Raw genomic sequence first — 22,269 nt, 5'->3', positions numbered from 1 at the left:
CATTGTCTTTTTTGGCACCAACTCACCATACTACATAAGTGATTTATGTTCAAGACTATCTTTCCTGACACAGATTTAGCCTGAGTTCACAACCTCAAATGATCACAAAGGAGCAAGCAGATCATATATATGTTTGGAAGCTGACCAAGAGAGTCACACAGTAGGCAGTGGTGGGGACTGGTGGGTAAATGAGAAGCTCATGGCCCATTTAAAGGGACACAGAAGCTGTTTAGAAATATGGACCTAATATTGCTACATCTTCTGTTTTTTTAAGCTGAGTGTGGGAACTCTGACCTTTATGGGAAATCTCCCAGTTTTAAAAAGTTCAGGTATTGGTGAGCCCTGGCAGGAAATACACATTCAAACAGGGTAATTGGCAAATAAAGGGATTATTATATAAAGGAATGGGCAGGGTTTCCCTCACCCATCAAGGAATAGTGAAGGACCCCAGGGTTAGCAACAGAAGAGAGCATTACTACCACTCAGCCTGCAAGGCCAGCCATGACTACAGGGGAAGTAAGAGAGCTGCCTGGCAGGAGCATGGTCTTTGGTGGACAGAAGTAGCTAATGGTGGGGAAGGATATCCGTACCTCTACCTCCTCCTTTCATCCTCCAACCTCCTGGATCTGCCTCCACTGGCTGAACCCAAGAGAAAGCCAGAGCAAAGGGACCCTTTGATTCATTCCCCAAAGTTTGGTCTCCCAGTCACAGAGCAAGGTAGAACAGAGAGACAGTAAATCTGAAAGGTCAAGTGGAAAGGTGGTGATTAATTCAGGTTAAATAAAAAGCACACAAATACTAAGGAGCCCCCCCCCCAAAAAAAAAAAAAAAACAAAACATGCTGCGGGGTGCCAGTTTGGGACTTTTGGCTTAATCGTTTTGAAGATATTGACATGTCTTTATATTTCTATCAATTTATCCTTACAGTGTATATACAGAAGATACTTGATAATCGGGTGAATAAAGGCAATTTGAAAACTGAATTTAACATGTCTGGAGAATGCATTTTATATCCTCCCAATGAGATGGCACAGTTTATCTTCAGGATTACTTCCCCCCACCCCACCCCGAAATAACAAATATAACATTATTACCAAGGAGTTTATGATATAAATTTCTCAAATATTATATTCTAACTTATTGGTATTAGTTATCCATTGCTACATAACAAATCACCCCAAAATTTAGAGGCTTAAAACAACAAACATTTATCATCTCACAGTTTCTGAAGGTCAGGAATCCGGGAGTGGCTTAGCTAGATGACTTACTTCTGGTTCAGGGTTGGGATGCACCATTGGAAGCCTTCACTGGGGCTGAAAGATCCATTTCCAAGAAGGCTTATTCATATAGCTGTTGGCTGAAGTCTCAGTTCCTTACCCCATGGCTTCTCCACAGGGCTGCTGGAATGTTTCCAAGACATGGCATTTGGCTTCTCCCAGAGCAGATGTTCCAAGGAAGACACAGAATGAGAGGGCAACCATGATGGTTGCTGCAATGTCATTTATAATCTAATATCAGACTTGTCATACCATCATTTCTGCCGTGTCCAGCTGGTCACACAGAGCAACCTGATACAACATAGAAGGGAACGCCACAGGGGTGTGAATACCAGGAGACGGGGCCATCTTGGAAGCTGGCTATCACATTTATTCTGTCTTACTTGCTCAGAATGCCATATTTTCATATGTTCCGAATATCTTTTTCTTTTCCAGTACTCGTTGGTTGGTGCAGCAGGGTGAGAGTTGTCATTTCATTAATGCTAACAGGTATTGTCAATGAGTTTCAACCAGGAGCATTGAGCTTCTACTATATGGTGACCCTTGCATCCTAAGCGTCAGCTTCGCCTTTGTATAGAGCCTTGGCACGCTGCTAAGAAAAGAGAGGAAATGGTACTGGGTGGGAAGGATCCAAAAGAGGAAAGTTGGATCTTTCGTGTGGTTGGCCTGAGTCTGTCAACTTCAGGAGAAACGTCCTCATGGATGCTTCTCCCACCATGCCATGTGGATGGGCCTAGATTATCAAAATTTCACTGGGGTTCTACATTACCTTCTCTATCTGTTATGGATTGAATTGTGTCCCTTCTAAATGTGCATTGTAAATCCTAATCCTCATACCTGTGGGTAAAGTCCCATTTAGGTACAGGATTTTCTTTGTTATGTTATGAGGCCATCTCAGTGTAGGGTGTGTCTTAAACCAATCACTTTCGAGATACAAAAGGAGCAGATTAGGCACAGAAGCAAGGAAGCACAAATGGAGAAAGACTGATGCCACGTGGAGATCACAAAGGAACAGAGGAAGAGAAGCTGAAAGAGCAAGGATTTTCCCCCAGAGCAGATAGAAAGAGCCTTCCCCTAGAAGGCTTTTGTCCCTGTTGTGAAAATTCTGCATAAACTCCAAGGAATTTAAGGACTTCCAGCACCAAGTGATAAAACCAAAACCCACTGCCGTTGAGTTGACTCATAATGTTAGGTGTCCCAAATAAGATATGAGCACTTACAAAGAACGTTGCTAAGCAGCTATTTACAAATAAAGGCATTTTTCCAACTGAAAAGAATTAAAAAGGAAAAAAAAGCTATCATTAAATGGCCACTAGTCAGGATGACTACCTTTACTGCATAAAAATTTATTACTTGGTCTCATTTTTTTTATAGTGCAGATAATGGTTGCTTGAAGAAGGAGGAATATGTGTCAAGGGACTTTTATGAGGGGAAAAAAAAAGAGGTAAGACTGTGTGTTGGTTCGAAATGATGACCCAACAATGATTTCATTTCAGTGTAGTCCAGCAATAAATCTGAAATTCTTCTCTCACCAGTGACACCACAAACTGTAAGGAATCCAGGCCAGCTAGTTCCAGGCACTTATCTTTCACACTACGAAATGCATTTGCTAGGTGCACTGGGCCCAGAAAATCTGGCAAGGCCAGTTTTTGTATGATTTGGCTCTTAATCTTGACCATTCTTGCTTATAGTTTGTCACTTTAGGGGCTACAGTCCAGTAGTTCTGACTTCTGGGATACTTCTGCGAGTAGTTATCCTAGCGTGTCTCAGAGCATACGGAAGCAGCTACTCAGGATGTTCATACTGTCTTTAGGCAAGAAAGGAAAAACAATTTTGCAGAAAACAAGGAGATGCAGCTGGTGTCATAACTTGATTATCTACTGGCTTCACTACCCACTAACTGGCACTTTATCTCGCTGAATCTCAAGAGTTCTCATCCATAAACGAGGGGGTTGAGTTCGAACAATGGTTACCAGCTTTTTCAGTACTGATAACCCATTTTATATTTTTTTCTCTGTAGACCTCATATTTTGAGAGATTCTATCTAGACTACGGCATTCAATTGTGGTAATTCATTTGTCCCATTTTTATATATGTTTCCATTTCAAAGTTATCTGTATTTTAGGCAGCAATGGATAATTATTAATGGTTTATAAACACATTATGAGATTACATAAATAAAAGCCATGGCTGAGATCCTTAAACAAACAAACAAAAAACAAAGCTATTTGCCGTTGAGTTGATTCCAACCTTATAGGGCAAAGTAGAGCTGCCCCATAGGGTTTTCAAGGAGCAGCTGGTGGATTCGAACTGTTGGCCTTTTGGTTAGTAGTCTGAGCTCTTAACCGCTGTGCCACCAGGGTTCCGAAATGCTAATAAGTGATGTAAATAACACAAGGTACTATTTACTGCTGTTTTTTCTTTATTTTGAGTCACTTGTTAACACCTTCTATACAGAGTCTTGGTGCAAGGGTAACTAAAAAAAAAAGAGAGAGAGAGAAAATGGTTTTGAATAGGTAGGAACCAAAAGAGGGAAGTCAAATCCAAGACTTGAGGTCTGTGTTCAAGGTCATGCATACAAATCCTTTCTGTGCTGTGACTACTTGATATGTGGATTTAGTAACATTTGATCTGCCTCTCATAAACCAAGTTTTCCTCTGAGGACCTCAAATGCCAATGAAAATGACTGACAAGTAGAATATAGCTGACATTACCATATTGAGTTGGTCTATTTTCAGCAGAAAGCAAAGGCATATATGTGTGTGGCTTTACCAAAAGTATTCTTATGCTTAGAATTTTGGATGGAAATACTATAAAACTTTTAAGTATATGGAAGCATTTCATAATTAAAGAATTCTTGTGCAGCAGTGGTTACACTACCTTCTCATTTGCTCTGTTGTGAATAATAGGAATTTCGGATTGACTGGCTCCGTTGGTTTGAGCTGAGTGCTGACCGTATCAGAGGTTTCATTCTGCTCATGGCCACAAGTTTCCCCACTAACTCCTGCCAGCCATCTGACCAATGCCTGTACTTGTTACAACTTGTCACAGGAGTCCTTTGGAGTTCCTCAGTCTGCCTTGACTGCCAGCTCAGGTATGGCTTTTAAAGAGGCATCTCCTCTTGGTGTCTTGGAAAGCATTAGGTCTGTGCCTCTACTGCTCCGAAGAAAGAATTTTTCTCTGTTTCCTTTCTGTTGTCATCTGGTACACTGGGGTGGAGGTGGGGGGGTAGGTCAGTAGACTGAATTTATGCATCAGAGAATGCTTAGATTTTCAATGAAGGTGGTAGTTAGAAGAGGCATAGTAGCTTTGTAGACAGAATGCCTATGGCAGACAGAAAAATGCCTCCCAAAACGTCCATGACTTAATTCATAGAACATGTGAATATGTCGTGTGACATGGCAAGGAGAAATTAAGATTACACATGAAATTGTGGTTTCTCATCAGCTGACTTTAAGACAGGGTTGTTGGGACAGGCCCAATGTAATCACAAAGGTCCTTATAAGTGGAAGGAGAGTCAGAGTCAGAGAACGAGATGTGATGATGGAAACAGAGGTCAGAGTGATGTGGTTGCTGGGAGGGTGCCACGAGTCAAGGAATGTGGGTAGCCTCTAGAAACTGGAAAAGGCAAGAAAACAGGTTCTCCCTTAGAGCCCCCAGAAAGGAATTCAGCCCTACTGATACCTTGAGACCTGTTTTGGACTCCTGACCTCGAGAACTGTAAGATAATAAACTTGTGTTGTTTTAAGCCCCTGTGGTTGTGGTAATTTGTCACAGCAACAGTAAGAAACTAACAGAGTGGCCAATAAAATTGACAAGAGAAATGCCTGAGTGTAAGACTTTACCCTCCTTTCCCGTTGTCCCTCTGAGGTCCGTTCCCATTTGGAGTGCCTACGATGAGGGGTTTAGGAAGTAAATGTTTCCCATATTCATCCTTCTGGGCCGGGTAGAAATGAGGAGCCTTCCTTGGTCTGTTGGCAGAAGCCATCACTCTTTTAACTCACTGTATTTTAGCCAATTATTTACAGATAATGGTATGAATTGTTTAGCAATTCTTTGGGTAGTGATTCTTTGTCATATTTCTTTTTTTTGTTTTCTATATAAAATTAAATCCAGCTTGGTTCTCTACTCCTGGGGACTTTGTGAAAAAAAAAAAAAAAATTGTGAGAGGTCAAAAATCATCATTTCAGGTGGCACGGGGTAGAGCGAAGGGAACTCCCTCTCTGCTTCTTAGATTCTGTGAGAAACTTGGGGTTTATGGACCAGAAAAGTGGTGGATGGCCTTTGTCATTATTTAGTGGCGGTCTTCTCTGTGGTGGCTCCTTGACCAGACCCATAGGCCTATTCAAAGACAGGTGGCTCTGCTAACACCTCTCTTTCTTCTATACCATACTTAGCCACACACACCTTTGCTGAGGCTCCTGAGATGCAGTACCTGGTGCTGCTTTTTCAGGATAGAGATACACCCATCCTTGTCCAAGAGGCTGCACTTCCATGCCTTGCTCTGATCAGGCTCTGGTCTCACTATCTCACTAAATTACATCCTTCCCTCCTCCTTCATTGTCTGAGGGACCCAGCATGCTCAGAACATTTGGGCACTATCAGCTCCATCATCCCTCTCTTGTATGGGAACGTAATTCCCTCAGTGTACCTAGACCAGGGATGGAAAACTGGTTTCTGTGGGCAATATTTGGCCTCACAGTCTCTTAGTTGTTGTTGTTTTTTACTGCTGTGCACAATGGTATTCTACAAGAGTTTAAAAATCGAAATTAATCTCTATCATTTTAAAATGAGGATTTTATTTGACTATGTCCAGGTTTTATTGAAAATTCAGAAGACACGGCAAGGTAGCTTCTTTATTTCTCCATGGCAATGGACGGCGTGCACTGATTAATGGTCAAAAAAAAAAAAAAAAAACTGGGATGCATCAATTGGTCTCAACCCACCTGGATTAAAGGAGAATGAAGAACACCAAGGTCACACGATAACTATGAGCCCAAGAGACAGAAAGGGCCACATGAACCAGAGACTTACATCATCCTGAGACCAGAAGAACTAGATGGTGCCTGTCCACAACTGATGACTGCCCTGACAGGGAGCACAACAGAGAACCCCTGAGGGAGCAGGAGAACAGTGGGATGCAGACCCCAAAATCTCATGAAAAGACCATACTTAATGGTCTGACTGAGACTAGAAGAATCCCGGCGATCATGGTCCCCAAACCTTCTGTTGGCCCAGGACAGGAACCATTCCCGAAGACAACTCCTCAGACATGGAAGGGACTGGACAATGGGTTGGAGAGAGATGCTGATGAAGAGTGAGCTACTTGTAGCAGGTGGACACTTGAGACTGTGTTGGCGCCTCCTGTCTGGAGGGGAGATGGGAGGGCAGAGAGAGAAACTGGCAAAAAGGTCATGAAAGGAGAGACTGGAAGGAGGGAGCAGGCTGACTCATTAGGGGGAGAGTAAGTGGGAGTATGGAGTAAGGTGTATATAAGCTTATATGTGACAGACTGACTTGATTTGTAAACTTTCACTTAAAGCACAATAAAAATTATTAAAAAAAAAACAAAAACCGGTAGGCCTCTGCTTTTCACATTTCCACATTCCCTGTCACCATCCATTGTCTCCTCATCACTGAAGCCACAGGTTATTGATAACATCGTGTAATATGGTGACGGACTGAGAAAATATGTTGTTCTTTGTTTTCACTGCTAGACACTCCTTGGAAAAAAATCTAGCCTCCCCTATCCCCATTGCCTGTTCCTCACCAGGCTTACAGCCAGGTCTTTGCTTATGAGATCTAAGCTTTCCACGTACCCCACAGGGAAGGTAGAGGTATTTTTTGTATTCATGAACTTAAAAAAAAAAAGAAGCAGAAGAGGGAGGAATTGGGTATCTGGAAAGCCTAGACCAGTGTTTGCAAACTCTCAGACCTGCATGCAGAGGCCGCACAGGTAATGCAAACGAAATGAGTAAGGTAAATCTGCTATAAGATGGTAAATAACAATGGGCGAGAGTTACAGTTGCCCCTTATCCTCAGCAACACTGTTGTTGTTAGCTGCCGTTGAGTTGGCTTCCCACTCACGGGGATGCTAAGCACAGCTGAGTGAAATGCTGCCTGGTCCAGTGTCGTCCCCATGATCGGTTGCGGATGGGACTGTGGTGATCCAAAGGGTTTTTATTGACTGATTTTTGGAAGTAGATCACCAGGCCTTTCTTCCTAGTCTTAATTTGGAAGTTCCACTGAAACCTGTTCAGAATTTTAGCAACACATAAGTGTATGTTGACAAATGGATGGTGGCTACGCGATAGGTGCATTGGCCAGGAATTGAACCCAGGTCTCCCATGTGGAAGGCAAGAATTCTATCACTGAACCACATTTGGTATAGTTAGTCTTTTTAATTTTGGCCGTTCTGCTGGCTCTAACTTGTCTCTATTTGAATCATGGTGAGTCCTTCATGATTGTCCCTCCACGTATCATCTTTACATCATTTTTAACTCCAACTCTTTTTCTGTTCTCAGTTTACACCTATATCTGTATACCTGGTACTTTTAATTCAGTATCTTCCAGTATGTTTCTAACCATCTGTCTTCTTTTATTACTAAGCATAATGACTTCATTTGGCCTCTTTGCCCAAGTGAATTTCATCTGAACTTATCTCCAGCTGAGTGTAGAGACCGAACAATACCACCAAGCTACCAGCCTGCCATACCACCCTCATTTTCAGGTTTCTTTTTTCAGGGATGCCTGTATTCCTGAATGCAGCGAATCTGTATACTGCCCAAACCTGGTGTGGACATAGCTCAGAACCTTCCTTAGCTCCAGAAAAATCTCCCATGTGCTCACTGCTCCTGGAAATTTCTTTAACACAGCATTTTCTTCCTATAATTAGAAGACCTCAAAAGCAATTTATCTGGAGAAAATAGACATGTTCATTTAAACTCATTAGTATGCAACTCTTTGAGGACTAAGGTACACCTGACCCAGGCCATGGTATTTTCAGTAGTCTCACATGCATGCAAAAGCTGGGCAATGAATAAGGAAGACCGAAGAAGAATTAATGCCTTTGAATTATGGCGCTGGAGAAGAATATTAAATATATCACGCACTGCCAGAAGAGCAAACAAATGTACCTTGGAAGAAGTATAGCCAGAATGTTCCTGAGAGGGGAGAATGGCGAGACTTCGTCTCATGTACTTTAGACATGTTATCAGGAGGGACTCGGTCCCTGGAGAAGGATATCAGGCTTGGTAGAGTAGACAGTCAGCGAAAAAGAGGAAGACTTCCAATGAGGCAGATTGATACAGTGGCTGCAGCAATGGGCTCAAACATAGCCACAATTTTGAAGGTGGCGCAGGACCAGGCGGCTTTTCGTTCTGTTGTACTTAGGGTTGCTATGAGTTGGAACTGACTCGGCGGCACCTAACAACAGCAACAGTATGCAAATAGCCAAGAGCTGGTTTCTGAGAGAGGATTTTGGTGCACAACAGAAAAACGAGGGAAGAAGAGTTACTGGCACAGAAGGCAGTGTTTATAGTCAGAGGTGCAGTGAAGGCAGGGGTGAGCGGTGTGAGGGGGAGTAAGGGCTGGGAGAAGGTGGAAGGGGTTGGAATATGGAGTATAATGGAACCAGCTGCCCCGGAGTTGACTCTGACTCATAGAAACCCAATGTATGTCAGAGTAGACCTGTGCTCCATAGGATTTTCAATGCTGATTTTTTCCGGAAGAGGATCTTCAGGCCTTTCTTCGAAGGTGCCTGTGGGTCAACTCGAACCTCCAACCTTCCGGTTAGCTGCTGAGCACATTAACCGTTTGCATGATCCAGGGATTCTGTAGTGTGGTGTAATGAGGGCCATTTCACCTGCTTCAGCCTTTGTACCAGAAATGGCTCTTTGTGTGGTCCTGGGTTCTACTGAACTGGATAAGCCCTGTTTACAAAAGCAGGTGATGGGCTAACCCCTGATCTGTGCCAATGATGTTGGTCATCATCTACCTGCTGATGACTTTTATTTCTTCAAGTCCACTCCTGGCTGTTTACCTTCATCGCAGCCACAGTAATTTCCAAAGTGGAATTTGATCATGTCTCTCACTTCCTAAAATCTTCCAAGGGCTTCTCACTGGTCTCAGAGTAAAGATAAAACCTTGAACATGGTTTGCAAGGTTCTCCAAGATCCTACCTTGCCCACATCTCCAGCTTCATGTTCCTCAACCTTCTCTCTCACTTCTGAACAACACTCTCAGGAGCCTCCCTTTTCTTGAGCTTCAAGTTTAAGTACCTTGAACTTACCGTGCTACCCACTGTTTCCCTGCTTGGACAATTCCTTACCCCTCATTTTTACCCAATTATTATTTTTTTTACTTGTCCTTCAGCTCTCAGCTCATCTCTCTTATCTTCAGTGAAGTCCTCCTGATCCCTAGTCTGGATCCAGCCCTCTTGTAAAATTCTGGCCAAGTGCACTCCACTTTTCTCCTGTCAAGAGTTTTTAATTACACATTTATTTGTAATTGGTTGTTGTGATAGTTCAGGTTTTTGTTCAGCAAATATTTATTTACTTCTCCCTCCCACTGTGGGCAGGGAATACTTCCCACCCATTAGTGCTGTGCTTGGCTATGTGACTTGTTTTGGCCAGTGGAATGTTAGCAGATGTGACATGGGCAAAAGCTTGATGTTGCATGATGGGTCTTGTTCTCTCACAGCACTTTGGTTGCCTTGAGAAGAGCATGCCCTGGGTCATTAGCTTGTTTGAGAAGAAAGAGATACATATGGGGCTGAGGAGCCCCAGCTGACCTGTGGACCAGTGAGTGTGATAATAAATGCTTATTGTTTTACGCCATTGAATTTGGGAGTGGTTTGTTATGCAGGGAGTCCCTGAGTAGTGCAAATGGTTAACAGCCTTGGCTGCTAACCAAAAGGTTGAAGGTTCAAGTCCACCTAGCGACTCCTGGGAAGAAAGGCCTGGCGATATACTTTAAAAAAATCAGCCATTGAAAACCCTATGGAGCACAGTTCTACTCTGACACACACGGGTTGTCATGAGTTGGAATTGAATCTGCAGCAACCGGTTAGTCAGTTGTTATGTAGCAATAGATGACTGATGGAGTTACGTCAGTCTCCTCCAGCAGATTGGAAAAATCCACAAAGAAAGTAAATATGCTTGTCTGGCTCACTATCGTATTCCTATTGCCTAGAACAGAAGGCGCTTCATAAATATATGTTGAATGAATAAATGACTGAGTGAGACAATATACGGGCAGCATTCAGCACGTTATGGGCATTCAGCAGATGGTGTTTTCTAATGGCTTAGACAACGCGCAGTAGAATCTGTCTCCAGTTCTCTTTTGCACTTGAACATACTCTGTGCTTTATGGCTCAGGTTTATGTGCAAGAAAAGTGCCCTTCGATCTACAGTCAGCTGTGTTTTGACTCAACAATCACATTCTTTTACCCACAGGAAATTTAAGATGACTAAGGAAAATAAAATAAATGCAAGTTCAGGACGTTCTTTGCTTGGGTTACTTTGTTTCCTAACTTTAAACCTTATTAGTTTAAAGTGATAATAAAAAAAGCCATTTGGAGATGAGACAATATTATCACACCTGGAGGAACTTAGTAAGACGAGGACAAAGGCTCTATTCTCTTCTCGATGGACATGTGCAGTTCTCATTGATGCTTGTATTATCTCAAGGCAAATATTACAGCGTCATGCACCGTACACACTCCACACAAAGGGGGTTAATTAGCAGACACGTGTAGTATCAATACAGATGTTACGCATTAACTGTAAGTGTCCTCTCATAGCTGCTGTCCACGGATAATTAATGTTCATCCATGCCCATAGTACATGTCCCCCCAAAAAAACCATTGCCATCGAGTCGATTCTGACTCATAGTGACCCTATAGGACAGAGTAGAACTGCCCCATATGGTTTCCAAGGAGCCCCTGCTGGACTTGAACTACCAACCTTTTGGTTAGCAGCCGTAGCTCTTAACCACTACACCACCAGGGTTTCCATAATGCATATAAGAAAACATAAATATAAGACACAAGTGTACCTGATTAAAGAAGTTTGAGTTAATTCCAAGGAATTTTGAAAAGCACTACTAAAATTTATATATTTAACATTTTGTCAATAAGGTGAATCCTTGAAAACGAAGACGTAATTTCTGAAAACCTATTCAAGATACACTTGGCTCAGAAAAATCAATTCCCAAACGTCTTGTGTCTGTGAATCAATAGATGCTGGATATTTGCATGTCTTTCCAATACCAAAGTAGCCTTTTAATTCTTTCCATCTACATGAAATTAAAATTTCCTTTGTAAATAGATTAGTGAATAAAGTAATTGTGTTTTTCTTACCCATTCATTCTGGGCCAATCCATGTCTAGTCCATTGGGTTTCTGGCATTGTGTATTTTTAAATGTGTTTATGTGAAGAAAATATGATTACAGATATTAACAAATTAGAGGCATGTATGTGTAAGTTTGTCTTTGGTGTTGAAATAACTAAACAACAGAACTGCAATGTGTTTTTATATATTCTGATGCGACGTTGTTGTTATGTGCCGAGGAGTCGTTTCCTACTCGTAAGGACCCTATATATTTAACTCTATTAGTTTTTAAATTTCCCTTTGCTTTTCAAAATGGTGTGTTTGGTCATTTGTCACCTGTCATTTGTTTAAAACAAAGTAGAGTTTCACCTGTGACAGACAAGGAGATACGCCACTCAGGTCCTCCTTCAAGAAAGGAGTCGCTGCTCAGCTCTAAGGCCTGTGCTTGGTGGACTGCCTCTAGCTGCTAGCTCCTTCGGGGTCTGCTGCAGCTTTAGGGCTCAGGTTAGCGGGGCAAATGGCTGAGCACTTGGCTGCCAACCAAAAGACTGGTGGTTCAAGTCCACCCAGAGGAGCCGCAGAAGAAAGGTCTGGTGATCTTCCAAAAAATCAGTCAGTATGAGCTGGAATCAATTCACCCGCAACTGGTTTTTACCCTGTCCCAGGGGCAGCCCACAGGAACCCTGGTGGCACAACGGTCAAAGTGCTCGCTGTAACCTGTACTCTGCGGGCAAAAAGACCTGGCGATCTGCTTCCATAAAGATTACAGCTCAGGAAACCTTATGGGGCAGCTCTATTCTGTCACATGGGGTCACTTTGAGTCGGAACTGACTTGATGACACGTGACAACAACAGGGGCAGCCCAGGGCCAATGACTGAGCAGGGTATGCCTCTGGCAGGGGCCTAGCAATTTCCACCCAGTGTGAGGCGCCTTGACAGGCAATTTGCAGTTCCCATTGGACAGAGAAGTTTTTCAGGTCTACATGGTGGTTTGGCGAGTTTCCCTGCCCAAACCTGCCTCCTTCTCTCCAAATCTGCCTCCTTTCCTTTCCTTCCGGGGATGTTACTTCCCAATAAACTCTTTGCTCTTCTGATTTCATCTCAGTGTCTGCTTTCCAGAGAACTCAACCAGCACACTGCATTTCCTTTTTTTTTTAAGGGACCGAGGCAAATCAACCCGGGGTTAGATTTTAGAAGACAAAGTGAGAAAAATTCCTACGTAAACAGACAATGATAACACTGTAATCAGCTAGATAGGACAAAGGAAAGGAAGAGTGAGGAGGAGGATTGCTGCATATTTCTAAGACGTGAAGAAATACTGCCCAAAAAGAAATCAAGACAGTAAAAAGGAAAACAGTCTTTACTAACAACAGAACATACAGGTAAATGCTACCCCAATGCCTTTTTTTTAAAGTGCAATCTCTAACAATTTGAAACCTGTAATTACGCAGATTCTGTATTAAAAAAAGACAATTTTTTTGTTAAATAAATCTTAAAATATGGATATGCTCTGTAAATTTTCTTAACATCTGTTTAACACTGGATCAGAACTAACAGCAAAACTGTTAGTTTGTGCTAACCCAGAGTCCAGGGAAATGGCTTCATTATTTCAAAACAAGTTTTTGAAGGTATTCGTTAAAATTGCATTCCACCTGCAAAAATATCCAGCTCACCGAAGACGATTCCGCAGACACATTCCAAGGAGCACTGCCTGCTGGATATCATCTCAGTAGTGATATAGTCTCTGATTGTTTCAAGGCCAGGGTGAGACCAAAATGCAATAAAATTCATCTCTAATGCAGAACTAAGAGGGGAAAACAATGGAAATGGAAAAGTCAGACACGGCCTCAGGTAACAATGACAGACAATGTAACAAAACAAGTATGCACATGTTATAGTTACTTTAGATAGTCCCAAATATTTTCGTATGGAACCCCTTTATTGTGATCCACTTGCAAGAGCTAGCACTGCCGTGGGTTAAGTTGAAACATGTGTGCTGTACCATCAGCTCTTGCAGTACAAGCAAGAAGAATAATTGACTGATTGAGGGTGCTATTTTGAGGGCAGCTGGAGGACGATTGTATTAACCGCTTGGCTACCAAGGCTGAGTTCCTACTGTCGGTGATTCATGGTCATGCTACAGGAAAATGTGTGTCCATTTACAATGCGCTCATAGATGATAGGAACGCTTTCCTGCAAAAACACATATGCCATACCATGGGTTCCTGGTGGCGCAGTGGTTAAGCACTTGGCTGCTAACTAAAAGGTTGGTAGTTCGAATCCACCCACCATTCCTTGAAAACCCTATGGGGCAGTTCTGCTCTGTCATATAGGGTCACTCTGGGTTAGAATCAACTCGATGGCAATGGGTTTTGTTTGTATGTCTTATTTCGAAATGAAACAATACCTCCTGCTTTGTAATAAAACAAAGAACAAAGCTTTCTAAATTTTAAACGGAGAAGAGTTTCAGGACAAAACTTTCTGGGTGGGAAATAGGGGTGAAAAAGAGAAGGTTCTTACTCTTTCTCATCTGGGGTTTTCTTAAGTGGGCTTCTGCTACCCTCACCCACCCTTTTGCCAGTGCTCTGATGCTTTTTATGTGGCCATAATTGCCAATATATCTTTACATAATCGATACATATTCACTTATTTTGGTTCACTATACTTTCATGTTGTTTATGTGTGTTTCTGCCATTATGCCGGTGGTCATCACCAGTGTGTCTCCTGGGTCAGTGGGAAAGACTGGGATGATAGCAGAGCTAGCTAGCTGAGAATTGCACGTAGCTCATGGCTTGTACCCTAAATGATATCAGCAGCAAGGAGTAGACAATTATCACTGATGAGGAAGTGACAAGTGTGTGTACGTTTTCTGTCAGGCAGATCCTGGTGGAAAAAAAGGCTGAGGCTGCTAGCTGACAAGCTTCTCACAGATGGGTATGCTGCTTCTTACACAGGAGCTGTTTTCCTGTAACACTGTGTCCTTGTTGTTAGGTGCTTTTGAGTCAATTCAGCTCATGGCGACCCCACGTGTGCAGACTGGAACTGCTCCATAGGGTTTTCAAGGCTGTGATCTTTCAAAAGCAGATTGCCAGACCTGACTTTTGTGGTGACTCTAAAAAAAAAAATAAAATAAATAAATAAAAATTTTTTTTTTTTTTCTGGGTGGGTTTGAACCGCCAATCTTTTCATCAGTCTTCCGAACTGAATTGTGTCCCCCCAAAATAAGTGTTGTAAATTCTAACCTCTATGCCTGTGGTTATAATCTGATTTGCAAATGAGCTTTCTTTTGTTATGTTAACGAGACAGGATTAGAACAGACTTTGTTTTAAGTCAATCTCTTTTCAGATATAAAAGAGATTAAACAAGCAAGCAAGAGAATCAGAGATGGGGGAAGACACTTGCCAAACCACACATAGATCACCCAGGAGCAGAAGCTCAGAAGAGACAAGGACCTTCCTTCAGAGCTGACAGAGAGAGAGAAAGCCTTTCTCTAGAGCTGGCACCCTGAATTCAGGCTGCTAGCCTCCTAAACTGTGAGTAAATAAGCTCCTGTTTGTTAGAGCCACCCTCTTGTGGTATTTCTGTTATAGCAGCATTAGATGACTAAGACAGTAAAGTCCAGAGCTTAACTATTGCGCCCCACAGGGACTCCTCAATGCAGCATAGCCAAGGTAACGACTTGAGAACTGCTTGGCTGATTAAGGAGCATGCTGGTCAGAAAGGTGTGAAAGCACTTGGCTCAAAGAAGCTGGCTGAGGTGTGGGGCATGAGGGCTAGACATGGAGGGAACACAAATGGTAGAAGTATGGGGAAGGGAAAGCAAGGAGAGAGATCTTCAGAACTGCAAGTGGAAAACATCTTTAATGTCTTTAAAGAATACTCTGACCCTTTCTCATTAGCTTAAGAGTGTCATTGGGCTGGACATGTACTTTGAGGGCAAATTACAAGGTTCCTGCTACAACCGGAGCAGTAGTAGGTTAATGAGTCCACTAAAAGACCATACTTTATTCTGAAAAGGACAATAGAAAGGTGAAAAAAAAAAATCTGTGGGCAAGTCCTCCTTCCCTCCCTCCTTAAGTACCCTTTCCTGCCAATTTCCTATTTAAAGGTGCCAGACAAATCATTTGGAGTTATTAAATGCAAGCTTGAGCTTGCTTTTTGCATAAATGTGCAGTGCTAGGCGATACAGTGCTACACTATAAAACAGATTACCGCTTCTAGCGCTCTTAGACACCTGAACTGGTATCTTCTCTTTCAAAAACAAAAAATAATTATGAACTGTTCTATGTTCTCATTAGTTGTTCAATAATAGCTATGGGGGTAGAGAGATTGAGGGAGCAAAGTATAACCTAATGTATTAATATTTATGAGCTTTGTAGGTACACTCACATCCTACTCCTGGAAATAAGAAAATTTAATGAACACATTTGCAAGGTGGAAATGGCCTATGGCTGTGACTATGTAATACCAAAACAATTAGATTATAAATGAAAAATACTGTTGATCAGCATGTTGGCTAGTTTATCCAATGGCTGAAAATAGCTTTGAATATTGTTTTCCCACCAAAGTGGACTCTAAGCTCTTAATCAGTCAGATGATTGGTATTTATTTGGAGTCCCTGGGTGGTATAAATGGTTAACATGCTCGACTGCTAATTGAAAGGTTGGAGGTTCAAGTCCATCCAGAGGACCTTCAGAAGAAAGGCCTGGCAATCTACTTCTGAAAAACGAGCCAGTAAAAACTCTATGGTGCACAGTTCTACTCTGACATACGTGAGGTCTCCATGAGTTGGAATTGACTCAAGGGCAACTGGTTTACAATGAATCAGTCAGAAATGATTGGATATTCTTAGCTTTCACTCTACTGAGAAGGGAATGCAGGTCCTGAGGTCCCAGGGTTTGGCCTCTCTAGGATCTTGCCCTGACTTTGTCTTGAGGCCTATGGTTTCTGCCCCATTGCCTTACACCCTGGCTTTTGTCTCCCTCCTTTTGAGATGGATTCTTCATTTTGTTGGGGGTCTAGGAAGGGGTAAAAAAAAACCCAATGCCGTCAAGTCGAAGGGGTGGAGGTGTCAAAAGTGAGTTCAGACCAATGTACACAAGACATTTAAAAAAACTAATTGATTGGCTGAGGGCTTAGATCAATTTGGTTTTATTTAGATCACACTTAAATTTAATTCCTAATTTCGAAAGGTCTTCCAAGTAGGGGGAAGAAAGTGAATCCTTTATCTTTTTTTTTTTTTTAAAATTTATTGTGCTTTAAGTGAAAGTATACAAATCAACTCAGTCTTTCGCACAAAAATTTATACACACCTTGCTATGTACTCCCAGTTGTTCTCCCCCTAATGAGACAGCACATTCCTCTCCACCCTCTATTTTCATGTCCATTCGGCCAGCTTCTGTCCCCCTCTGCCTCCAGACAGAAGCTGCCCACATGGCCTCATGTGTCTACTTGATTCAAGAAGCTCAATCTTCACCGGTATCATTTTCTATCCCATAGTCCAGTCCAATCCCTATCTGAAGTGTTGGCTTTGGGAATGGTTCCTGTCTTGGGCTAACAGAAGATCTGGGGGCCATGACCTCTGGGGTCCTTCTAGTCTCAGTCAGACCATTAAGTCTGGTCTTTTTACGAGAATTTGAGGTCTGCATCCCACTGCTCTCCTGCTCCTTCAGGGGTTCTCTGTTGTGTTCCCTCTCAGGGCAGTCTTCCAGTCTCAGGCTGATGTTTGTTGTTGTTTTTAGGTGCCGTCGAGTCGGTTCTGACTCATAGCGACCCTATGCACAACGGAAGGAAACACTGCCCGGTCCTGCGCCGTGCTTACAATTTGTTATATTTCAGCTCATTGTTGCAGCCACTGTGTCAATCCACCTTGTTGAGGGTCTTCCTCTTTTCCGCCAAGCATGATGCCCTTCTCCAGGGACTGATCCCTCCTGACAACATGTCCAAAGAATGTAAGACACAGTCTCGCCATCCTTGCCTCTAAGAAGCATTCTGGCCGCACTTCCTCCAAGACAGGTTTGTTCGTTCTTTTGGCAGTCCGTGGTATATTCAATATTCTTTGCCAACACCACAGTTCAAAGGCGTCAGCTCTTCGGTCTTCCTTATTCATTGTCCAGCTTTCACATGCATATGATGTGATTGAAAATACCATGGCTTGGGGACAGGCGCACCTTAATCTTCAGGGTGACATCTTTGCTCTTCAATACTTCGAAGAGGCCCTTTGCAGCAGATTTGCCCAATGCAATGCGTCTTTTGATTTCTTGACTGTTGCGTCCATGGCTGTTGATTGTGGATCCAAATAAAATGAAATCCTTGACAACTTTAATCTTTTCTCCGTTTATCATGATGTTGCTCATTGGTCCAGTTGTGAGGACTTTTGTCTTCTTTATGTTGAGGTGTAATCCATACTGAAGGCTGTGGTCTTTGATCTTCATTAGTAAGTGCTCCACGTCCTTTTCACTTTCAGCAAGCAAGGTTGTGTCATCTGCATAGTGCAGGTTGTTAATGAGTCTTCCTCCAATCCTGATACCCTGTTCTTCTTCATGTAGTCCAGCCTCTCCTATTATTTGTTCAGTGTACAGATTAAATAGGTATGGTGAAAAAATACAACCCTGACCCACACCTTTCCTGACTTGAAACCAATCAGTATCCCCTTGTTCTGTCTGAACAACTGCCTCTTGATCTACGTAAAGGCTCCTCATGAGCACAATTAAGCGTTCTGGAATTCCTATTCTTTGCAGTGTTATCCATAGTTTGTTATGATCCACACAGTCAAATGCCTTTACATAGTCAATAAAATACAGGCAAACATCCTTCTGGTATTCTCTGCTTTCAGCCAGGATCCATCTGACATCAACAATGATATCCCTGGTTCCACGTCGTCTTCTGAAGCTGGCCTGAATTTCTGGCAGTTCCCTGTCGATATACTGCTGCAGCCATTTCGAATAATCTTCAGCAGAATTTTGCTTGCATGTGATATTAATGATATTGTTCTATAATTTCCACATTCGGTTCGATCACCTTCTTGAGAATAGGCATAAATATGGATCTCTTCCAGTCAGTTGGCCAGGAAGCTGTCTTCCATATTTCTTGGCATAGATGAGTGAGCATCTCCAGCGCTGCATCTGTTTGTTGAAACATCTCAATTGATATTCCATCAATTCCTGGAGCCTTGTTTTTCGCCAACGCCTTCAGAGCAGCTTGGACTTCCTCCTTCAGTACCATCGGTTCCTGATCATATGCTGCCTCTTGAAATAGTTGAATATTGACTAATTCTTTTTGGTATAATGACTTTTTGGTATAATGTATTCCTTCCATCTTCTTTTGATGCTTCCTGCATCGTTTAATATTTTCCCCATAAAATCCTTCACTGTTGCAACTCGAGGCTTGAATTTTTTCTTCAGTTCTTTCAGCCTGAGAGACTCTGAGCATGTTCTTCCTTTTTGGTTTTCCATCTCCAGCTCTTTGCGCATGTCATTATAACACTTTAATTTGTCTTCTCGAGAGGCCCTTTGAAATCTTCTGTTCAGTTCCTTTACTTCATCAGTTCTTCTTTTGTTTTAGCTGCTCGATGCTCAAGAGCAAGTTTCAGAGTCTCCTCTGACATCCATCTTGGTCTTTTCTTTCTTTCCTGTCTTTTCAGTGACCTTTTGCTTTCTTCATGAATGATGTCCTTGATGTCATTCCACAACTTGTCTGGTCTTCGGTCACTAGTGTTCAATGCGTCAAATCTGTTCTTGAGATGGTCTCTAAATTCGGGTGGGGTATACTCAAGGTCATATTTTGGCTCTCGTGGACTTGCTCTGATTTTCTTCAGTTTCATCTTGAACTTGCATATGAGCAATTGATGGTCTGTTCCACAGTCGGCCCCTGGCCTTGTTCTGACTGATGATATTGAGCTTTTCCATTGTCTCTTTCCACAGATGTAGTCAATTTGATTTCTGTGTGTTCCATCTGGCGAGGTCCATGTGTATAGTTGCTGTTTGTGTTGGTGAAAGAAGGTATTTGCAATGAAGAAGTCATTGGTCTTGCAAAATTCTGTCATTCAATCTCTGGCATCGTTTCTGTCACCAACGCCATATTTTCCAACTACTGATCCTTCTTCTTTGTTTTGTACTTTCGCATTCCAATCACCAGTAATTACCGATGCATCTTGATTGCATGTTCGAACAATTTCAGACTGCAGCAGCTGATAAAAATCTTCTATTTCCTCATCTTTGGCCCTAGTGGTTGGTGCGTAAGTTTGAATAATAGTCATATTAACTGGTCTTCCTTGTAGGCGTATGGATATTATCATATCACTGACAGCATTGTACTTCAGGATAGATCTTGAAACGTTCTTTTTGACGATGAATGCAACACCATTCCTCTTCGAGTTGTTTCCCAGCATAGTAGACTATGTGATTGTCCTATTCAAAATGGCCAATACCAGTCCATTTCAGCTCCCTGATGCCTAGGATATCGATGTTTATGTGTTCTATTTCATTTTTGACGATTTCCAATTTTCCTAGATTCGTACTTCATACATTCCAGGTTCCAGTTATTAATGGATGTTTGCAGCTGTTTCTTCTCATTTTGAGTCGTGCCACATCAGCAAATGAAGGTCCCAAAAGCTTGACTCCATCCATGTCATTAAGGTCGACTCTACTTTGAGGAGGCAGCTCTTCCGCAGTCATCTTTTGAGTGCCTTCCAACCTGAGGGGTTCATCTTCTAGCACTATATCAGACAATGTTCCGCTGCTATTCATAGGGTTTTCACTGGCTAATGCTTTTCAGAAGTGGACTGCTGGGTCCTTCTTCCTAGTCTGTCTTAGTCGAGAAGCTTAGCTGAAACCTGTCCTCCATGGGTAACCGTGCTGGTATCTGAATACCAGTGGCATAGCTTCCAGCATCACAGCAACACACAAGCCCCCACAGTACAACAAACTGACAGACACGTGGGGGCAGGCTGATGTAGTCTCTGATTTATGTGGCCCTTTCTTTCTCTTGGGCCCATTATTACCTTGTGCCTTTGGTGTTCTTCATTCTCCTTTACTCCAGGTGGGTTGAGACCCATTGATGAATCTTAAATGGCTGCTTGCTAGCATTTAAGACCCCAGACGCCACTCACCAAAGTGGGATGCAGAATGTTTTCTTAGTAGATTTTATTATGTCATTTGACCTAGATGTCCCCTGAAACCATGGTTCCCAAACCCCCGCCCTGGCTACACTGGCCTTCAAAGCATTCAGTTTATTCAGGAAACCTCTTTGCTTTTGGTTTAGGCCAGTTTCGCTGATGTCTCCTGTATTGTGTGTTGTCTTTCCCTTGACGTAAAATAGTTGTTGTCTGCTATCTAATCAGTGACTACCCTTCTCCTTCCCTCCCTTCCCACTCTCATAACCATCAAAGAATTTTTTCTTCTCTGTTTAAACTATTTCTTGAGTTCTTATAACAGTGGTCTTGTACAATATTTGTCCTTTTGCAGCTGACTAATTTCACTCAGCATAATGCCTTCCAGATCCCTCAATGTTACGAAATGTTTCGCAGATTCATCACTGTTCTTTATTGATGGGTAGTATTTCATTGTGTGAATATACCATAATTTATTTATCCATTCATCCATTGATGGGCTCCTTGGTTGCTTCCATCTTTTTGCTATTGTAAACAGAGCTGCAGTGAAAATGGGTGTGCATATATCCGTTCATGTAAAGGTCTTATTTCTCTAGGATATATTCCAAGGAGTGGGATTCCTGGATCGTTTGGTAGTTCTCTTTCTAGCTTTTTAAGGAAGCGCCAAATTGATTTCCAAAGTGGCTCTACTATTTTACATTCCCACCAGCAGTGTATAAGTGTACCAGTCTCTCCACAACCTCTCCAACATTTATTATTTTGTGTTTTTTTTGATTAATGGCAGCCTTGTTGGAGTGAGATGGACTCTCATTGTAGTTTTGACTTGTGTTTCTCTAATGAATAATGATAGCGAGCATTTCCTCATGTATCTGTTAGCTACCTGAATGTCTTCTTTAGTGAAGTGCCTGTTCATATCCTTTGCCCATTTTTTAATTGGGTTATTTGTCTTTTTGTAGTTGAGTTTTTGAGGTATCATATAGATTTTAGAGATCAGATGCTGATCAGAAATGTCATAGCTAAAAACTTGTTCCCAGACTGTAGGTAATCTTTTCACTCTTCTGGTGAAGTCTTTGGGTAAGCATAGGTGTTTTATTTTTAGGAGCTCCCAGTTATCTAGTTTCTCTTCTGCATTGTTAGTAATGTTTTGTGTACTGTTTATGCCATGTATTAGGCCTCCTAACATTGTTCCTATTTTTTCTTCCATGATCTTTATTGTTTTAGATTTTATATTTAGGTCTTTGATCCATTTTGAGTTAGTTTTTGCACATGGTGTGAGGTATGGGTCTTGTCTCATTGTTTTGGAGATGGATATCCAGTTATGCCAGCACCATTTGTTAAAGAGACTGTCTTTTCCCCATTTAACTGACTTTGGGCCTTTGTCGAATATCAGCTGCTCATATGTGGATGCATTTATGTCTGGATTCTCAATTCTGTTCCAATGGTCTGTGAATTTGTTGTTGTACCAGTACCGGGCTGTTTTGACTATTGTAGTGGTATAATATGTTCTAAAATCAGGTAGTGTGAGGCCTCTCGCTTTGTTCTTCTTTTTCAG

Source organism: Elephas maximus, chromosome 6 (genome assembly GCF_024166365.1).
Source record: "Elephas maximus indicus isolate mEleMax1 chromosome 6, mEleMax1 primary haplotype, whole genome shotgun sequence".
Classification (NCBI taxonomy): Eukaryota; Metazoa; Chordata; class Mammalia; order Proboscidea; family Elephantidae; genus Elephas; species Elephas maximus.
The sequence above is the reverse complement of the archived record's forward strand: the minus strand, read 5'-3'. Positions refer to the sequence as shown.